The sequence below is a fragment of the Anabrus simplex genome, chromosome X, assembly GCF_040414725.1.
Source record: "Anabrus simplex isolate iqAnaSimp1 chromosome X, ASM4041472v1, whole genome shotgun sequence".
Classification (NCBI taxonomy): Eukaryota; Metazoa; Arthropoda; class Insecta; order Orthoptera; family Tettigoniidae; genus Anabrus; species Anabrus simplex.
In genome coordinates, this window is record NC_090279.1 from 165,973,676 (window position 1) to 165,988,413 (window position 14,738).

A 14,738-nucleotide genomic window follows, 5' to 3' on the forward strand; every position below is an offset into this window, starting at 1 on the left:
CAGAATTGTGGAATTTAATAAGTAATATGTAACTCTATCGGAACACAGAAAACATTACGAAAACAATAAGAAAAAAGGAGTATGTTATTTTTGTGCATATATTTAGAATGGATGAAAACAGATTAACAAAAAAAATATTCAGGTACCTTTGGGAGATAAAGTTACCAACAACTAGGTTTCAAGAAGTCAAGAAACATTTGAAACGATATAATATAAGAGAAGAACTCAAAGAAAGATGTATTTAAAAAATAAAATGTTAATATTGAGGGATACCAAGGAAAAAGGGAAAAGAAAAATGACACAAAGTGCTCTGAGGAGAGAAAGAAGAAACAGAGAAAGGATGGAGTACTGGAGAGAAAGGAAGAGGAAACATCAAAGTCTATGAAATTGATTTTTAAAGCAGTTTTGCTTTACGTCGCACCGACACATATATGTCTTATGGCGACGATGGGATAGGAAAGGGCTAGGAGTGGGAAGGAAGTTGCCATGGCTTTACTTGAGGTACCGCCGCAGCATTTGCCCAGGGAACAAAATGGGAAACAACGGAAGACCATCCTTAGGGCTGCCGACAGTGGGGTGTGAACCTACTATCCCCCGAATGCAAGTTCACAGCTGCGCACCCGTAAACGCGCGGCCAACTCGCAGAGGAATTGAAATCGGCATGTGATCCCTAGCAGGCCATAATCATAGAGGAGAAAATCATAATCATAGTAATAATAATAATCATACTAATAATAATATGGATCCTATAACTTCTAGCACTGTTTGGAATTATATTGTAGTTTGAAGTTATCTAGAACATATGAGGTTCAGTTGCGATATTTCATTATTTTTTTCATTGTAGTTATTCCTTCTTGGTTGCATATTTCACACACCTGTAAGGTCTTCGCCATTTATTACAATACATAGTATCTTAGGCGATGGCATTGGCCTCCTTCATGTTTTCTGTTTTGGTCTTCCGCGAAGTCGAAATCTACTTGGGGTTGAATCGTATGCTGTGCTGGCAACTGAAATTCTTCTGTTCCTCACACGATCCCATATGTGAGCCCAAGGTTCAAACGAAGCATTCGAATTTCCAATACATGGAGAGCTTGTTCATGTTTTCATGTGGAGACGGGCAGTATTCTAGCCTATGGGTGAATAACAGACAGGGTTATAGGTTTTAACCTTGAGGTTTTAAGACATCCGTTGGTTATGGAAGACTCCAGTAATTTACGGTCATTGCAATAATGGTGCATTGACCCTGCTATGGATACAACTGAGGCAATGTACTTAAACTTTTGCGATCTTCTTTAGTTACTCTTCGTCATTGATGGTGAATATAATGTAATTTCTCTGGCCAGGGTGGGGGTTACTCTCTGTTTACTGAGTTATCCGATTCACTCCATTGGTTTCATGTCGAATCTTTCATTACTGTATTTGATGCTACAGTTCTATGCCATTATTGAACGCATGGAAGACGTCATAGTCGATTGTGAGGCGTAATGATCGAATGAAATCGTCACTGACGTCTTTCTGCTGCAACCTTGGTTGGAATCTCAATCAACTTACGTAGGAATAAAATGAGAAGACATATCCATGTGATTCGGGTTTTACTGGAGGTACCATAGCTATGATCACGGCATGAATCTCTTCTTAAAGGTTCGTACAGTAAAGGTTATGGTCTTCCAAGTAGTGATGTGTGGAAGTGATTCTTGGATAGTAAGGAAGGCTGAATGTCGAAGCAATTCCGATGAGTTTCGTGGACTTCAAAGGGATCGAATAACGTCCATATTTCAGGAAATGATCCCAGTCTGCTCATTGGAAAGACAGATACTGAAATAAAAACTGAGAGCACACGGTTCACTGAAAAGACTTTAATGCTGGGGAAGATTGATGGTAAAAGGTGAAGTGGGGGCGTCAACATATGTGGTAGATTGATGGCATCAAAGAGACCACAGATCACGATTAGGAAAATCATAGAGAAATAAACAGCAGAGAAGGAAATAACGCACTTTGATCTATGGGTTCACGGAGAGTAGGAATAGACTAAACGACTAAAAACATCTTCATTATGATCAACAACAACAACAACAACAACAACAACAATTTCCAAAACATCACTTAGTAGCTCAATATCAGATTATGTCTATTTTTCCTCGCCCAATCTCTTCAAGGCCAAAATAGTGCTGAAATTTGATATGGATGTATAAAACTTGTACACAGACTGACGAACTATCACAACGTTTGGCAAAACCACAGACTATGTCGCCTATCGTCTTCATATCAATAAACTTCTGCTATTGCTATCCAGTCATGGTTTCAAAGTCACCTTGGTCGAAGGAGAAAATATGTTAAGATTAATGGAGTAAAACGTGAGTTGTTAACTGTTACAACTGGTGTTCCCCAGGGCTCTCTCTTGGGACCAATTCTGTTCCTTATTTTTGTTAATGGCATTGTAAATATAGAGCTCAACGGAAAAAATGTAGTTTTTAGCTGACGCTATCTGTATATTTTTGAAGCAAGAAGTAAAGTGGAATTAATGAATTTCATTCAAAATTATATTGAAACTCTATCACACAGCCCTCTCAGGAGGCCAAACATTATAATTATTATTAATCCATTTGAAGCGATATTTTACTGTGCTTCTACTAGAGGGTTAATCTGATACAGTATTTCTGACTTCAGAGTTGGATGGATCCGAGAATTACCGCAGATAGTGCTCCTGTAAAACGAAGTGGTGTGCTTTTGATAGGTCTATAAAATATTTCTCTGGTTTTAACCCCTACTGTTTGGAGTCCAAGAGGAAGTTTGCTGACTTCGCAAAAAAGGGAAGGAGAAGAGTTCAGCATTAAATATTCCTACCAAAGGAGAAAGAAAAAAGAGGGTGAAATGTAGCTTCAAATAATAAATGATAGCACGAAGAAGAGAGGAGGAAAAGAGATACGAAGATGAATTTATAAATAAATAAACAAGCCGGATAGTGCCAGCATATTGTAAATAATGTAGCTAGCCAAAATCAAGTTTAGAATTCGTGAATATATTTTCACTTCACCAACACTCAAGACTCTTCCCTGATTTCTAAAACAGGAGATTTGTATGGTGGGGAAGGTCGTTTTTTCAACAGCAGAGGGCAGTGTGAAAGAGAAGGATTAACACGTTCACGGATGAGTTTAATATTTCTTTCCCTTAACCATGCCATCAGACACATCTTTATTATTGCTATGGTAAATGTTTGAAAGATACATCCTCTTGACAGCGCTGATAGCGTACTAACGTGCAAATGCTGACTGTCTTTTTTCAATTAGAATAGTACATTATTCGACACCACTGTAACCATGGAAACCAGTGTACGTCTATGTACACGAGGTCAGTAGCGTCATCTTCTCACTGTGCTCTTTCTTCCTGTAACTAAGAGTTTGAGAAAATCTCATATCATATGAACCACGTTCTATCTCTCAATCCACAATTAAAATCGTTGAACTGGCCGGAAACCGAAGTCAGAGCCTTGGAATAAGTGACGGGAGCACTAGGTCTACATCACAGGTCTGTCTAATAATAATAATAATAATAATAATAATAATAATATAATAATGCATAAGAAACGCTGATTCTGAACAGGAAGGCAGATATCAAAAACATTGAGAAAAAGGAAGGCAAAATAATGGGTAAAGTTCTAGACCCAAAACTCGCCGACGGCAACATCGACTAAGAGGCAGAGAGGAAATGAAATAATACACAGATATTCACAGTGACATTAGAAAACGCAGGTTAAGGTTCTATGGACACATTAAGAGTACAATATTCATTCAGACAGACTTACAAAACAAATAGTCGAATTCTATGTAAACAGGAGCAAAGCCAAAACAGTCACAATGAAATCAAAACTGATCTGAAAAATGCAGGAATTACACCAACAGATATCCAGAACCGGGCAGTCTTCAGATCCAACATTCACAAATGGCAAGTTGACCAAGAGAAAAGGTCAAAGAAGAAGACCGGAACAACTTGGTCTGATGACAGAAAGGAAGCCCACACAGTAAGTGAATGAAATATTGACATAAAGGAAGGCAAACCCATGCCTCTAAGTACACTGCGTAGTCCTGATGGGTTCATCCGCATATCTATAATTATAAAACGAAGTGTTTGTCTGTCTGTGTGTCTGTCTGTGCGCGATGCTCAGCAAAATCTACAGCACGCAGTGATCTGAAATTTTGAACATAGGTAGCTGGAAAGGGGTCCGAATGCACTTCGAAGCCGGAATTTTCATTTTCGCTTTCGTTGGTGAGTTATGAACGAAAAACCATCGGAAAGCGTGCATTAGGATATGACAATCCAACGTGCTGTCACCAAGATTAAATGCGTAGAGTCACTGTCGGTACGCAACGTACATAAGATAGGTAAAGAACACAATATTCAATGAGTCATTTTACGTCCAGGACGTAGGAAGCTGTTTTTGGTCTTATATGGCGTGAGGGCATATTACGGTCTTGACGGTGATTCGTCCGTCGGATCGGGACGTAAAGTCTTGAGCTATTCGAGAGGAGTGGGCTATGTGCCGGCGCCGGGTTTCATCCTCCTCATTCTTACTATCATATAAACACTCGCTACGAAGATTCATCTCACTTCATACCCAAACCCCGTAGAGAAAGGGGACGAGGGTTGGACACGTATACATTTACAGGAAACATATATGGCACAAGATAGACGATAATAATAAACAGGGAATAATATATATATCAGTAAATATGCAATTTAAAGTCAGTGGAATAGGAAGCCATTTTCCTTCAGTGCATGATGTCTGTCTATCTGTCTATGGTCTTTTATATTGTTTTAATATTATTTGTACCAGCCATCAACCCGGTATCTTATGCATTGGAAGTAACAATATAATAAAAATAAAATAATGCATTTCATGCAATTTACGTCAAAAAGATGTGAGTTAATAAATTTAATGTTTTAATTTGCTTTTAACTAAATAGTTTAGAACATCTAACGGTTGAATTAAAAACGCGCGCAAAGCCGCGGGCACATGCTAGTATATATATATAATAACAAATGTCTACCTCAGGACTGAATAGTGAAGCAAAAAAAGGAAAGGATCTCTAAGCTATAGAGAAGGTACAGCCTCACTTGGAAATTAAGGCATTAGAACACTGTAATCAAGCTTGAAGCACTATATTGACCTCTGAAGACAGACCATTGATTAAAGATGTAGAAAGGTAAGGAAGAGAAAACAGAAAGCAAATTTTTGGATTGGTGTGTACAGAGGGATTTGGATGATAAGGAAATCTCATAACCTAGAGCCCGGATATTGAGGCTGTAATAGGTTAGAATGCAAACATTCCAAAACAAATAACCAGTATACTCTACCCGGACAACACTTCTGCTATGAGATTTGCATAAACAGTAGGGTCACGGCCTGTTACAACCCCTACAATTTATGTTACTCTCGCCACACTATGGAAGCGGGTTGATGGCAGTTCCTACGTGGTATGTTGGTTTGCATTCTAATCTATTACTGCATAAACAGCCGGACTCTAATTCTTACACCAACACCCCGAAAAAGTCTCATCGCCTCCCGAATGCAGAGCTGGGTCTCTCATACAATTACTTGTTGCTTCGGTGGATGAGTGGTAGTGTCCGATATAATCCTTAGTTTGCGGGTTTAATCGCGGATGAACTAATCGCTTTTTTAAGGGCACTCAGCGTCACCTGAAAGAAATTAAATGAACACATCCATAGGAACCGTCCAGTAGAATTCTACTTTCCCTGCTAAGCAGTATCATAGTCAGGATGTCCACATAACTAGGTTGAGGTGCTGGCCTTTTGACCCCAACCCCTGGCTCAGTCCGGTGGCATTTGAAGGTGCTCAAAGTCGTCAGCCTCGTGTCGGTAGATTTACTGGCATGTAAAAGAAATCCCGCGGAACAATATTTCTGAACTTCGGCTTCTCCGAAAACCGTCAAAACAGTAATTAGTAGGACGTAAATACATTATTATTATTATTATTATTATTATTATTATTATTATTATTATTTTATCAAGCGGAGTTGCCACGCATGTAAACGTATTGCGGCTATGGAGGCAAGTTCTAGATGAGTAGGTTTGACCCTCACCGTCATCTGTCCCAAGAATGGTTTTCCGTGGCTTTCCATTTTCACTTCGAGGCAAATGCCTGGACTGTTTCTATTCATTGGCTACCTTTGCCCAATTTAATTCGCCGTCATTAATTTCATCTTCATTAGCTCCTCAATTGAGTTTGGTGAAAAGAGGGTACATTTTATTTTAACAATTTGATTCATATCGCACCGACACAGGTAGATCTTATGACGACTATGGGACAGGAAAGCGCTAGGAGTGGAAAGGAAGCGGCCGTGGCCTTAATTTAGGTACAACCCCCAACATTTACCTGGGGTGAAGATGGGGAACCACGAAAAACCCTCTTCATGGCTGTCGACTGTGGGGTTCGAACCCACTATCTCCCGAGTGCTAGCTCACAGCTGAGCGCCTCTAACCGCACGGCCAACTCGCTCAGTGCATATAATTTTATTCTTCTTCTTTCTCCGATTTTGGCCTACTTTGGACCACTGTAAACAATTGACCATCTGGTTAGTCCTTTCTCTCCTCCCAGAACCTCACCATTTCGCTGTGATTTCTCTTCCTCTCCTGTGACCAGATGTTCTCGGTCTTTCCATTTTGCTTTCCGTCGTACCTCTTGAATTTATCAACTTTAGCTCGAAACATATCTCTATTAAAGATTTCTTTTGGATTGATGCCAACTTCATGTCTTTCCTTGTTTCTTCCACCCATTTAGTAGTTGTTTTTAATTTGACGATGTAGGTGAAGGTTTTTCTTAGTCGACACTTGTTCATTCTTGAAAGGTGCCCATGGAACTTTACTCTCCTCTTATGTATGATGTCTGTGATCTTCTCTGTCTGCCTGTATAGATCTTCGTTTTTCCTCTTCCTCCAAGTACCATCATTTCTTCTTTTCGGGCCCTAAGATCTTGCTCAATATTTTTCTTTCTTTCTTTCTTTCTTTCTTTCTTTCTTTCTTTCTTTTCTTTTCTTTTCTAGCTCATCCACCATTTCCCCTTTCTTATTCATTATCAGTAAAGCTCGGCTTTTTATGCAGTAACATGTTAGACTGCAAACTAATTAGATTAGTAGGGAGTGTCGGCCACCCGCTCTTCCATAATGTAGCAAGAGTAACATAAATTATAGGGGCCCTGATGGGCTGTACCCCTAATGTTTATGTAAACCCCATAGCATAGTCGTTGTGAAGGTAGAATATACTTGCTACTCGCTTCAGTGAGTTTGCATTCTAACCTATTAATGCATAAAAATACGCGCTCCAATTAACAGACATTCTGAACTGTAAAGTCCCTCTGGCTGGATAACCGTGGTGTTGTGTCTGATCTTTGCCCTGTAAGATCGTTCCTTTATTGTATCTATTTTGTACTAATCTATAGGCTAACTCCATCTTTCTGGCCCTTCCCTTATTTGCTTCTTCATTAAGCCCATTTAGCGGAATCAATTCACCAAGAAATTTAAATTCATCTGATCCCCTGACTTTCCCATATATTATTATTATTATTATTATTATTATTATTATTATTATTATTATTATTATTATTATTAAGGACCGTAGAACTATAACGTGGCGTTGACGTATGACTCAACATGTGCGCAATTTCCTAGCGGATTAACAACCTCTTTCTTTTAATATTCATACACATATTTTACTAGGTAAACGGATGTAAACACGACGTTTAGGGAGAAACTTTACAGTTCTACATTAAATCATAACTTTATGGGTGAGTAAACTTGTTTATGTTGCTACGTCATGTTGACAAATATCCATACAAGTACATAAGATGTTTATTTTGGTCTGAGTCCCCTTTGAGGTTTGTACTTCTCAGGCCACGCCGTCCCCAGACGTCTTATATACAGCTTGAGAGCACCGCCGCGAGCTACAGTGGTGACCATAAGTTAGGTTATAATGTGGATAACACACGCAGAAGGAAACATAAGAATTCGTTACTAAAAGAAGTGGACATTTCCCCAAACTCCACGAACACAGTGATACATATACATATACGACCTCTTTTTAAAGCTAAGAAAAGGTGACATGCCTGAAAATCTGCTAGGTTCTTCAGTATATCGAATATAAATCAGAATAAAATAAATTGGGAAAACACCTGTAGAAGAAATCATTCACAGACCGCGATATCTGCAGTCGCTTAAACGCGGTCAGTATCCAGTATTCGGGAGATAGTGGGTTCAAACCCTACTGCCGGCAGCCCTGAAGATGGTTTTCCGTGGTTTCCCATTTTTACACCGGAAAAATGCTGAGGCTGTACCTTAATTAAGGCCACGGCTGCTTCCTTCTCACTCCGAGCTCTTTCCTCTCCCAATATCGCCATAAAGCCTATCTGTGTCGGTGCGACGTAAAGCAACTTGTAAAAAAGGAAAGAAATAAGAAATCAATTATATGCTATAAGAATAAATCAGTATTAATTCTGATGTGTTGTTAGAGTCATCAGTCCATACACTGATTTGATGCAGCTCCCCATACCACCATATCTTATGTTTAGAGCCCGGATTTTTATGCATTAATAGGTTAGAATGCAAAGTTTTTGAAGAGAGCAGCAAAGTATAGTCTACCTTCACAACGATTAAGCTATGGGGTTTGCATAAAAATTAGGGGTACGGACCATCAGAACTCCTATAATTTATATTACTCTTGCTACATTATGGAAGAGCGGGTGGCCGAAACTTCCCATTAATCAAATTTAGTTCGCAATCTAACCTGTTACGGCATGAAAATCCGGGCTTTACTTATGTTCATCTAGTCATTTCTACGCAACTACTGCATCCTACATCTACTCTAATCTGCTTGTCTTTTTCATACCTTGATCTAACCCTACCGTTATTAACCGTCGTCACTTACATCAAAAACCAACTGAACAAGTCCTGGGTGTCATAGGATGTGTCCTCTATCGCTTATTCTCGTCAAATTTAACCAAGCAGATCTCCTCTCACCTATTCGATTCAGTGTCTCTTCATTCGTGATCGATCTATCCATCTCACCTTCACCATTCTTCCGTAACACCAAATTTGAAAAGCTTCTATTCTCTTTCTTTCTGAGCTAGTTATCGTCCATGTTTCACTTCCCCACGCTCGGGTCGAAAGTCTTCAAAAACATCTTTCTAATTCCTATATCAATGTTCGAAGTGAGCAAATTTCTTTTTTTATTAAAGGCCTTCTGTCCGCCTCTGTGGTGTAGTGGTTAGTATGATTAGCTGCCACCCCCGGAGGCCCGGGTTCGATCCCAAGCTCTGCCACGAAATTTGAAAAGTGGTACGAAGGCTGCAACCGGGTCCAGGAGGTCAACTGAGTAGAGGTGGGTTCGATTCCCACCTCAGGCATCCTGGAAGTGGTTTTCCGTGGTTTCCCACTTCTCCTCCAGGCAAATACCGGAATGGTATCTAACTTTAAGCCACGGCCGCTTCCTTCCCTCTTCCTTGTCTATCCCTTCCAATTTTCCCATCCACCCGCACGGCCCCTGTTCAGCATAGCAGGTGATGCCACCTGGGCGAAGTACTGGTCATTCTCCGCAGTTGTATCCCCAGACCCAGAGTCTGCAGATCCAGGACACTGCTCTTGAGGCGGTAGGGGTGGGATCCCTCGCTGAGTACGAGGGAAAAACCGACTCTGGAGGGTAAACAGATAAAGACGAAGGAGAATAAGAATAAGAAGGAGAAGAATAAAGGTCTTCCTTGCTTGTGCTAGTCTGCATTTTATGTCTTCCTTACTTCTGCTATTGTTCGTTATTCTAGTACACAAGTAATGCTGATAGTAATTTTAATAAACAAGCGTATCTTAATTGTAAAAATGAATGTCAGTGACTTATAATAATAATAATAATAATAATAATAATAATAATAATAATAATAATAATAATAATAATAATAATAATGTTATTTGCATTACGTCCCACTAACTACTCTTTTACGGTTTTCGGAGACGCTGAGGTGCCGGAATTTAGTCCCAGTAAATCTACCGACACGAGGCACAAATACAACCGGACTTGGCCAGGATCGAACCTGCCACGTTGGGGTCAGAAGGCCAGCGCCTCAACCGTCTGAGCCACTCAGTCCGGCAGTGACTTATATCCTCACTAGCGCAACAACACATCCCACCATACCTCACCCCCATGGCAGTACAGACCTTGAAGGGCCTTGGCTTTCCAAGTGATCGCTGCTCATCCCGAAGGCCTGCAGATTACGAGGTGTCGTGTGGTCAGCACGATGAATCCTCTCGGCCGTTATTCTTGGCTTTCTAGACCGGGGCCGCCATCTCACCGTCAGATAGTTCCTCAATTCTAATCACGTAGGCTGAGTGGACCTCGAACCAGCCCTCAAGTCCAGGTAAAAATCCCTGACCTGGCCGGGAATCGAACCTGGATCCTCCGGGTAAGAGGCAGGCACGCTACCCCTACACCACGGGGCCGGCACCATATCTCACCACCTCAACGAAATAGTTAGCTATACTCAGAAGATTATCTCAGCGCGGAATCAAAAGTTTTGAAATTGTCATAAGGTGAAAGCGAATTTCCTAATTCATGTCCAAGTCACAACGAAGGATTTGTTGTATACGGAGGAACAGTTGAGGGAAGAGCGAGGGGGGTGGCGGATTCAGGTTTATAATCATATAACGAGAAAAAGAAATAACAATGACGTAGTAAATATAATGGGTAAGATTTTCTTTCACAGCTACGTCGGTGTTTGACATTTCCATCGCTCGTATAGATTCATTCAGGAATGAGTTCATCAGTCTGAGATTTTTGGTGGGCATTGTACCTAAAATTAAACTAATAACTATTTAACTTGTTTCGGCGTGGAACTGTGGTCTGTGGATATCCCTATTTTTATGATTGTTGATAGACAGAAAGCCAACCAGCCCCGCGTGACGGAGATAGCTTGTTTCGGTGTCGTCCAGAAATTTTGTCTACTTTAGCTCCATGATTTCTAATATAGGAGGGTGTTCTGATGAAAGCCAACGGCCGTAGCCGTGTTGAAATATCGGATCCCGTGAGATTTCCGAAGTTAAGCAACACTGGGCGTGGTGAAGTTTTGGATTGGTTACCACGCGTTGTTTTTTTTGGGGGGGGGTAAGGGGATGGAGGAGCGGAAACGAACTGGCCACCCTACCGTACGTAAACTCCGGCTCAGGCACACCTCTGCGGAGGTTCGGACCTGCCTGTGGGCAGAATACACCTTTACCTTCCCTTCTGACGAAATAAAGAATTTTCCAGGGCAGCCACCACAAACCTGAAGGATAAATCAATATTTTCACGACAGAGTTTATCGTACAATTTCCATGGATATAGAGCTAATAATGAGATTGTAATATGCAGGTACTTTATTTTGTTTTCCTCTTGCTGGTGAAACTATCTTAATGATCACGATGTTAAATTTCGAGACAGGATATTATTTATAATAACAGTAGCAGACAAGTCAATATTTTCACAACGGACTGTATTTTGTGTCATACAACTTCATTGTATACAGAGCTAACAATGAGATACAATTAAGAAAGCTACCTCTTGCTGATGACACTAATAATAACGAAGTTTCATTTTGAAACGCGATATTATTGGAAATACTAGCAGAGAAACAAGTCAGTATTTTCATACCGGACTGTATCTCTGTTATACAATTTCCATGGATATAGAGCTAAGAATGAGATGGAGCTATGCAGGTTCATTGTTCTGTTTTCTTTGTTTTCTTCAGTTCTTTTTCTTTTCATTTAGAGCCGAAATTGCAATGTAGTGGGTGATACTTCACAGTCTTCGTATCTTCAAGAATTGAGAGAGAGAGAAATAGTGAACAGGCGGAGATATGCTAAGAAGTGTAGAGAAGATGGAAGGAAATAAGGAAACAAAAGCAGAAACAGAATAATCAGACCAGGAAACGGTAAATTTAAGGTTGGTAGTTGCAGTTACAAAAGAAAACAAAGCAAAGGTGGGGAGAAAAATAGAATGACATTAAGTGAAAGTGAGAAAGTAGAGGTGATTTTTTTACTGTTCGAAGTTGGAAAGGATACGAAAGATATATAAGGACTGGCTAGGAAAAAGTCGTAGAGGACAATAATAATGAGAAGAAGAACGCATTATGTTACAAATCACTAGTCTTGATGCTAGTTTTGAATATATTCAAAGTGTTTTGTTGATCACAAGCATTTTGAGGGAAACTAGAGCACAGGTGGCCATTTGTGAAATAAATGGCACAGAGACATAACTTCAGAAAGCAAAATTTAGGTACTGAATGTGAATTCTGAATTTTCCAAGATAGAATCATATTAATATGGATATTGAGTGGCCGAAATCCAATTTTTTTTTTTGCAAGTAGTTTTACGTCGCACCGACACAGATAGGTCTTATGGTGACGATGGGACAGGAAAGGGCTAGGAATGGGAAGGAAGCGGCCGTGGCCTTAATTAAGGTACAGCCCCAGCATCTGCCTGGTGTGAAAATAAGAAACCACGGAAAACCATCGTCAGGGCTGCCGACAGTGGGGTTCGAACCCACCATCTCCCGAATACTGCATACTGGCCGCACTTAAGAGACTGCAGCTATCCAGCTCGGTAAGGCCGACATCCACAGGAAGGGGTGCCCCATTAGAAAATGTGCCGAGTGTTGCGGCTAGCTGTGGCGTAGCTGTGCAGACTGTCACAGACACCAGTGTCGTGAAGATGGCAACAAGTCATGAGTTAAGCGACTTTGAACGTGGGATGATCATCGGCGCACGGCGCATTGTGGAAATTACACGCGAATTCGGGTTTCTGAGGTCAACAGTGTCAAGGATGGATCTTTAATGTCGCAGAGAGAATGTTACCATTCGTGCACGGGAAGACCACAGGTGTTTAACGAACGGAAATCACGTCGCCTCAGCAGAACCATACTGGCCGCTCGATGGGCTACTGTGAATCAGACCACCATCCATTTGAATGTTGGGAGTCAGGAACCCGTTTATACTAGGACTGTAAGGATGCAACTGCACCACGCTGCTTCACCAACCGACGAGCAACTAGTGTCCCTTTGCTGACACCTCGACACAGAGCTCAATGACGTGCATGGGCCCGCGAACTTCGGCAATGGACCATGGAACAGTGGCGGCGTGTGGTATGGTCCGATGAATCCCGTTTCCAGTTGTGTCGAGCTGATGGGCGCGTAAGATTGTGGTTAATGCCCCATGAAGCTATGGATCCTGCGTGTCAACAAGGTTGTGTCCAGGTGGGAGGTGGATCAGTTCTGCTCTGGGTAGCGTTATTATGGTCGCAATTAGGCCCCATTGTCCGAATGAAGGGAGCACTGACAGGTACACGTTATGTGGATATTCTTTCAGACTATCTGCATCCCTTTCAGGTTCTAGAGTACCCTGATGGGTTTCAAGAGGACAGTGCGCGCCATGTCACCGCTCTGTGGTGGCACGCAATTTGTTGAGGGAGCACTCCAGTGAAGTTACGAGTATGGATTGGCCCTCCAGATCCCACGGTTTTAATCCAATCGAGCATTTATGGGATGCTGTCGATGCTGGTGTATGCTCCATGAACCCTGAACCAACTACTGTACACAAGATCAATTGTGGGTAGCAGTGCAAGATGCGTGGGTCCAGATCTCTCCAATCGATTCCAACATCTTGTAGAGTCGGAGGAGCACCTCGTTCTTAACATCACATTCAGGGTCTTCCGATGACTTTTGGCCACTCAGTGTATTTTTGGGCTGGGGTTCTGTATGAAATTAGCATAATCAATTTCCTGACACCTTTGTAACCATGGCAACCACTGTACGTCGTCTATGTATACAAGGTCATTAGCGACATCTGTACAAGAGAACGCAAGCTTCAGGAGAACGAGTAGCATTTACTATCGGTCGTACTTGGTGGTGATGTCAACATGTATCTGAAGTCAGCACCTGGTCACTAGTTTCTCTCCTTCATGCGTGATACGTTCACCCTCGAATTAATCTACGACCCAGCCACTTCCACTAGGAGGAATAGTACATGCACTGGTGCTGAGTTAAGTCGCCAAGTAGACGACTTAACAACCCAACAGTACTTTTCCTATCATATTGAGAGCCATGTCGAGATATCAACATCAAACACAAACGCACCGTGCGTACTTGTCACACGGCGATCTTGTCAGCATGGAAGTTCGTATTTAAATCTCTCCCCTGGAGAAGTTCTTTTCTCCTTTTGTCACTCTCAAGACACGTGCAGATTTGGCAACATGGCCTCGCCAAGCCCTTTTGAAATCCTTAGCGAATTGATCCCATTGGCTAACTTCAGCAGCGAATAAAATGACAACGGGCGAAATATTGAATTCTATTTTTTCAAATTATTTATCAGCATGACCAACACTCTAACGACACTCTAACGCTCATATATACGTTTCACGTTATTTTCCACCACCCTGCGTATATCTTACATCATAAAAAGAAGAATAGCATGCAACTTGCAAGTGAAATTGGAACTCAAGAGTAGTTCTTGGAATAAGCCATCATCTCATCCATTAATAAATAGTAGAAGAATGTAAACGATTCCCAGTGGACCAACAAACAGAAATATGGAGGCACTACAACATAAAATGTACGTTCTTACGGCCACAATTGTTTCCATGTGCCTGTTTGCGAAGTTAAGTGCATGCATTATCAGAACATCTTAGAACATGGAGATGGTCTCAAGAATTTAG

The 14,738-nt window shown here is 41.2% G+C and overlaps 1 protein-coding gene across 1 annotated transcript in view; it reads right to left on the reverse strand.

The window, feature by feature from the left end:
• LOC136886748 (uncharacterized) overlaps positions 1–14,738 on the reverse strand; it is a 595,319-nt gene that overhangs the window by 223,745 nt on the left and 356,836 nt on the right. The gene's annotated exons all lie outside the window — the stretch shown is intronic.